We start from the raw sequence: 6,897 nt of genomic DNA, 5'->3' as shown, positions 1-6,897 counted from the left end.
CACTGATCCCCATGGGGCTGGAGATGCCCCAGGACAGCTCCAGGGCATTCAGGGGAAGTGAGGAAAGACTGAGACACAAAATACCGCAAGGTGGAGGAGGGGAAGGCAGAAACTATTGATGCTTAAGGATGAGGCTGCAGAGCTAATGGCTCTTTGCTATGGACAAGGAAAATCCCCTTTCCATGTCCCCATTCCTATCTCTCTCCCAGATTTCTCTGGCTCTACAGCCTGCTGATCCCATGGAAAATGACTTCAGCCTAAGATATATTTGTCTTATTTTTTGCTGTGTCATTTTTCTGCTCATTTAGTGATTCGAGGACAGGAGATGCAAGCAGGAACAGGAAAAGGAAGGTGGGGGAGGCAGAAAAGGGGATGTCCCCTTTTTGGGGCAGCAAGCAGGTAGGTTGGCTCAACCTGCATCGTGTGTCTGTGCCCTCCAGAAACGTACACAAACAGAGGGAGCAGGGACTGGCTCAAGTTTTTATGTGATGGATTAAGAGCAGGTGTTGACTTCGGGTGTAGGGAGGAAAAAGGTTTTCTGTTTGCAGAGAGAAAACCCAAGTGCATTCATAAAGAGACTTCAACAACAGTTCAATATTTATTGTCCATGTGGAAGGAAATGGAGGTTTTAAGCCTGGAAAGAAGCATGTGGGAAGAGCCCTTGCTTTGCCTCCTGCTTTCTCCTGGGTTATAAGCCCCCATCCCTCCTTGCAGCACGTGCCTGAGCAGGCAGGCAGCAGGAGGGGAGCAGGCAGGCAGTGAGCGATGGTGGGGAGATCTCAAAAGGATCCAGAGTACATTACGTGGCCACAACCACGAGCACACACAATTCTCCAGTATACAGAAATGTGTTAAATGCAGGTGTTCATGTCACAGTGCCTGTCTGAAGAACCAAGCCATTATGTTTCAGTGAGCACAGGCAGCAAGAACCCCCAGCAACAAGCATAAACCCCTGCCCCATGCTCTCAGGGACTGCTTTACAGGCATTGTGCAGACTCTCCAGCTTGTCCCAATCCATTTGCATCTCTTACTCTGCAAACATGTAGACACTGAAAGAGTTTTTTCCAAGTGAGGAAATAACATCACAAGGAGAGCAGCAGCTTCCCTGGAGGTGAGCTGTGACAAATACAGAGACCTCATGAATGAACATGTGCATTTTTCGATGTTATTTCTAAGTGCTTTGCAGTTATGTGTCCAGAGGGAGGTGGGGGCTGATGGTCTGAGTGTAGATAACAGGGTGTGGGGGCTGATGGTCTGAGTGTAGATAAAAGGCTGTTAAGGGGACCTGCATTGGCAGTGTCACCCTTGCTGCACAGAGTGGTCCCTTTGCCTGCCTTCCTTCTGTCTCCCCCCACCATGTCAACACAGCTGCATGTGTGGTACTGTGAGGAACCAGACTGGGCACTTGGATCTATCTGAAAGAATATCCCAGGATGAAAAAGAGAAAGAAAATGTTATCAGCAGGATCATCTTTCTTGGTCTGTATCACTTGATACCTGCCTGGACTCCAGTGCCAGGGATATGGGGGCAATGCTAATTTCAGAGGCAGTCCTGGCTTAAATGCAAGTAAAATTATTGCTTAAAGAACAGGATGTACAGCCTTGTACTCCTAGTTTTCTAGCAGAAAAGTCACTGCCCAGCTGACAGGCCACTGAGCACCAATGTCCTGGTTCAGCCCATGGGGTGGAGTCCTTAAGCAATTATATATAAATGTGTTTTAAATATATTTTTTATCTAAAACCACATATATTTTATATAAATACATATATATGTACATATATGTGTATACATACACATATATATCTGTATATCTATATCTATCTATATCTATCTGTCTATCTATATCTATATTTATATATATATGCACATACATATATATATACATGAACACATGAACATACATATATGCCACAACTACAGGCCCTTGGGCTGCAGCAGCTCCTTGGATACACTGAGGGTATTTTCCTGTGGAAAGGAAACCAAAGGCCAGTCCTGCTGAGCCAGAGGGTGCTGGTTTGTTTGCTTGCTTTTCCTGGGCAGCTGCTGCCCTTTCCCCAGCACAGGCTCTGCTGCCAGTGCCTGGGGAAAAGGATGTGAAGAACTGAAGGGCTTTAGTCTGTTCATCTATTTTAACAAATATAAATTAATGCAGTTTTCCTTTCTCTGGCTTGCAGATATTAAAGGCCAATATGACTCTAAGCATGATCTATCTCATCACCAGTGACAATAATATGTTAATCACCTCTGATGGAGGCTCCTGCATCTCTCCTCCAGGTGGGGGGAGCAGATGTGCAGGGCTGGGGAAGGCAAAGGGCCAAGGAGCCACATAGTTCTCAGCTGCTGCAGGCACAAGACAGGCAGCATGGGTGACTCAAGACATTTCCATGACCAGCATCTCTAGAGCAAGCTGTCCCTGTGTGGCTTAGGACCCCTCTAACAGTAAAAAAAGTCAGGTTAGAGGGTGGAAAGGTTGTCCAAATGTTCAACAAGTAATAGGAATAAGAGTGAAGTCAGGAACTGTTATAAACCTCCCTGTAAAAGATGCAGAGAACTGCTCTATTTCAGCTGCATTTTTAGTTTGCTTTACTGTTTCTCCATGTGTTGTTTAACATTTATCTATATTAGCAGCAGGCACTTGGCAGGGCTAGCAGGGGAGCACAGAAGCACCTGACCTCAGTGGCACTATGGCTCTGCAAACAGTTGGTTTGGGACATCATTGTGTATCTTTCTGTCAGGGAAATTTGTAGTGAGAGTCGGCAAGGAGAAAGACTCAGCAGCAGAAACTGAGCACATTTATGGAGACTTTAGTTAACCTTATGGACCTGGTCCTGGGACAGAGATGCTGCACTGCTGTGATGGGAGAGGGGGACACCACACTAAATTGTCCTTCCCGTCTTCCCAGGTAGGTTTGTCTAATCTTACCTGGTCTGGCTGAATAAAGCTTTTCCCCCATGAAAACTGCAGGAAGAATGACAAAAGGGGAGAGAAATTAACAGCAGGAGTGAAGTATGGCACTGTCTGGCCAACCCCATAAGCACTAAAATGCTTGACCAGTTTAATGTCATTTCCCAGGGTAATCTTCAGCCAGCCTTGTCTGGAGACACTGACAGGCTGACTCGTGCTCAGTGCTGCAATCATTGAGCTGCACAGGGAGAGGGAATGATGAAGTCTTTTCATGTATCTTTTTCCCATGACCTTAGCCCTCCAATTCCCTTCATAAACCGAATTCTGCTCAGTTGCACAAGTCTGAGCCCTTTGAAGTCAATAGATTTGCATTTAGGTGGCAGTTTTACCTTAGTTGGCCAATCCCATAGTGTAGTGAGCCAAAATTGTGGTTTTTTTTTTTTTAATTTCACTGACACTTTTGGGATAGAGTGATCTCTCTGCATCCCTCTTTGAGTGAAAAAGGAGTTGTTTTCAGAACGATTCAGCCTTCACTTTTGCCACAGTTCTTCAAGAGAGACCAGTAGGTGATAAGACAAATAGATGGACAATTTAGCCACTTCTGGTCTCTGCCTCAACCCTTAAGCAACCGAAAAAGAAGATAAAAGAATATTTTAGGAAAGCCACACACAGAAAACACACCTGAACTTGTACAGCAAATGTTTCAAACAATGAGAAAGGTTCTTCAAATGTATCTTCACTTGTTAAAGGGTCAGAGAGGTACTGGGTCAGATGAAAAAAATAGATTTGGGAAATGCTGAACCACCAGAAGGAGATTTTAATGCAATGCCTCAGATGGCAATGATGTATGGTTTTGGTTTTCCAGTATGCACAGATGCATCAGGGCTAGGAACCAAGGTCTGGCACATAAAAGACATTCCCATGGAATTAGGACTCTTAGCAATCATGTTAAAACATGAATTTGTAATCTACCTAATCCTGTTACTTGCTGCCTGCCAGGAATGACCCTTTCAATGATTTCAGTGGCAGCAGAGTTATGTTAAGAATAAACTCTTTCACCAAACCCCTAAAAAGGTACAGTATATGTTAGTTTACTCAGCTACCAAAACTTACGGTATGCCTTTTTTTCCAAAATTTGAATGTATTCACATTTTAGATTAAGAGCAGGTCAATCTGTTGCATGTAGATAGGTACTGTATTTTTTTCTTGCAGCCTAATAGCATTAAGCACTCCAAAGCCAGCTCCCTGTGATGAGGACTAGTCACTGGCTTTTAAAATGGAGAAACAGAAGGTCCTGGGGCTTGCAGATGCTTTGGCCAGGAGTCACCTCCCCATGCACAGCCCTCTGGATGTAGAAGTCCAGATTCCCTCTCCCATCAGTGGGGAAATGCCAGACCCTTGATAAGGCAAGTTCTTCACATCTCTTAGACACTGTTTTAAGTGGCAGGAATCACCTTATGGAGCCACTTTTCTCTATCCAGGGATCTTAGAAAATGGATTCAAACTAAACACCTATACTCTAGGTGGATGAAGTGATTAAGGTGAAAATGATCCTGGAACAAAGAAGGTTTTTCATGTGCTGTGAACTTGTTGCCTGGAGGAAAGGTGCTCCCCAATCTGAGAGTCTTCACCTGTTCATCTCTTCCTCATTTAAGAGGGTAAAACCTAGGCAAGAGCTCAGGTCTGCTCCTTTCCCACAAGAGTATCCCCAAGCCATCTGGGTTTTCAAGTGTTTTTCTTCTCTCATGCCAAAAGGTTATTAAATTATAATGACAAATAATTTAGCTTCTTCTGTATATTGTGAAATGATAGAAGCATGAGACATCCTCTTCACAACTTTCTTCTTGAGTGCCTGACTTTCTGGTGGTTATGATACTTGCCTGTCCCTTTAGACAACAGTCTGAGGGGTTTATCAGTTGAGCCACTCAGTGCAAAAGGACCCTCCTGTTTTGCTGGGGTGAGGTCTTCTAGAAGCTTTGAGAAGACCACAGGTAGAATGTGTAGGTGTAGTTCATGTGTCTGCACACCTCCAAGCATGCTGGGAATCAGCACCTGACCATACACCAGGCAACCAAACCAAGGCATGCCCAGGAGATGTGCAGGCTCTAAAGGAGATCTAACACTGGAGGCTGAGCAGGGGTTTGGTACCCAGGGATGTGGGGCTTAGGTGTTGACAATGAGAGGTAAGTTAACAAGTCTCTTTTGAGTATATCACCTCATCTCCCACTGAAACCTGAGATTTAGGAGCCCAAGTCCAAATGTTCTGTGTGATGGTCAGGATTTTAAGAGCTTCAAGGGGATGCTACTCCTTACTGATGTTACTCCTGAAGATGCTTCCTTTTACCACTGAGACCAGGATGCCAACAAACTATTTGCTTTAGAAAAAACAATTTACTTCAGAATCCACAGTAAAAATGTCACCCTATAGATTTTACAGTTAACACTCTTAAGTGAGCAGAAAACTTACTTTATTTGTTAAAATAAAATGAAATCAAAGTAATCAGTAGTAAAGAGTGTGCCATGGAAGGCAGGGCTGGGTGTAGTTGGGTTGGTGGTGCTGGGAAAAAAGGTACTGCACCTAAACCACTTCCTTTGTGCTGTGTGAAATACAGCCTGTGCTAACACCTGGGTAAGACCTTGAGGCTGCAGGAGATAGCAGGGTAGGAACAGTTAGCCTACCAGAGGAAATGGCCAAACCCAAGAGTAGGTACCATTCTTCACATCTTTATTTTCCTTTGAGGGAGGCATTTTTTGGTAATGTTGGGTGTAAAGAAAGGAGCTGTCCCCTCTTGGCTGGGATCATTTCATGGCATTATAGGCTGTGAAGACATCTGTTCAGGGCCAGAGGAGAATGAACAGGACCTTTTCCGCTCTATGGCAGGACAAGACTTTAATGGTCTAATGGAAGTAATTCTGTATTGCAAAGGAAGTTGATAAAATAGAACATAAACTTCTCTAATTGAGGTTATAATTACTAGGAAAGTAGAACTATTTCATTGCTGAAAAGGCATCGATTATTAACCCCCTTTCTCCAAGGCCACATCATTTATTCAGAAGCCTTTGGAGTACTAAGAAACTGCACATGTCTATGGGTATGCATATGCTTGTATGTATTTGTGTTATTTGGGTTTTGGGTTTTTTTTTGTGTTTTCATCCAAACAGACTGTCACTACCTTTAAAAAGTCTCAGATTTTCTCTGACTTAACTCAGATTTCCAGCTAAACTAGTGTATCCACATGATCAAGCTGAAACCAGCCAAAGTAATCAGGTCAGTAGGCACAATGGTAATGAATCAAAAAGCTGAAAAAGCTCCTAAATTGCTATTTCATTCTTCAACACACAGGCATGGATATCAAGGTTTAACTGCAGCAGAAGGACTTATCTATTTTATTTGAGAAACACACTTCTCTGAAGCCCTCTATTAGTCAATATATCAGCATGTTCATGTTTTATGCTGTTGTTTTTCCAGTATAATGTTGGAAAAGAAATAACTGCCTCATGACACTGGGGTGTATGCCTGTAAAGTTTGAAATGCAGTTATGGTATTTAGCCTTTGGACTGGGGTAGAACTTTCTTCACAGTGGATAGCACAGGACTATGTTTTGGATTTGTGCTGAACACAGAGTTGATAATGCAGAGATGTTTTTGTTATTGCTGAGCAGAGCTCACACAGAGCCAAGGCCTTTGCTGCTTTCTGTACTGCCACACTGCCAGGGATGTTGGGGATGCATGGGAGATTGGGAGGAGACACAGCTGGGACAGGTGACCCAAACTGACCAAAGGGATATTCCATACCATAGCACATCATGCTCAGTATATAAAGTGGAGGAAGAAGAAGAAAGGGGGGGAGTTTGGAGTAATGGCATTTGTCTTCCCATGGAACTGTTAGATGTGATGGGGCACTGCTGTCCTGGAGATGACTGAACACCTCCAGCCCATGGGAAGCAGAGAATGAATTCATTGTTTTGCTTTGCATATGTGTGTGGCTTTTCT

The sequence above is a fragment of the Acanthisitta chloris genome, unplaced genomic scaffold (genome assembly GCF_000695815.1).
Source record: "Acanthisitta chloris isolate BGI_N310 unplaced genomic scaffold, ASM69581v1 scaffold19472, whole genome shotgun sequence".
Taxonomy (NCBI): Eukaryota; Metazoa; Chordata; class Aves; order Passeriformes; family Acanthisittidae; genus Acanthisitta; species Acanthisitta chloris.
This window is presented reverse-complemented; position numbering follows the sequence as displayed.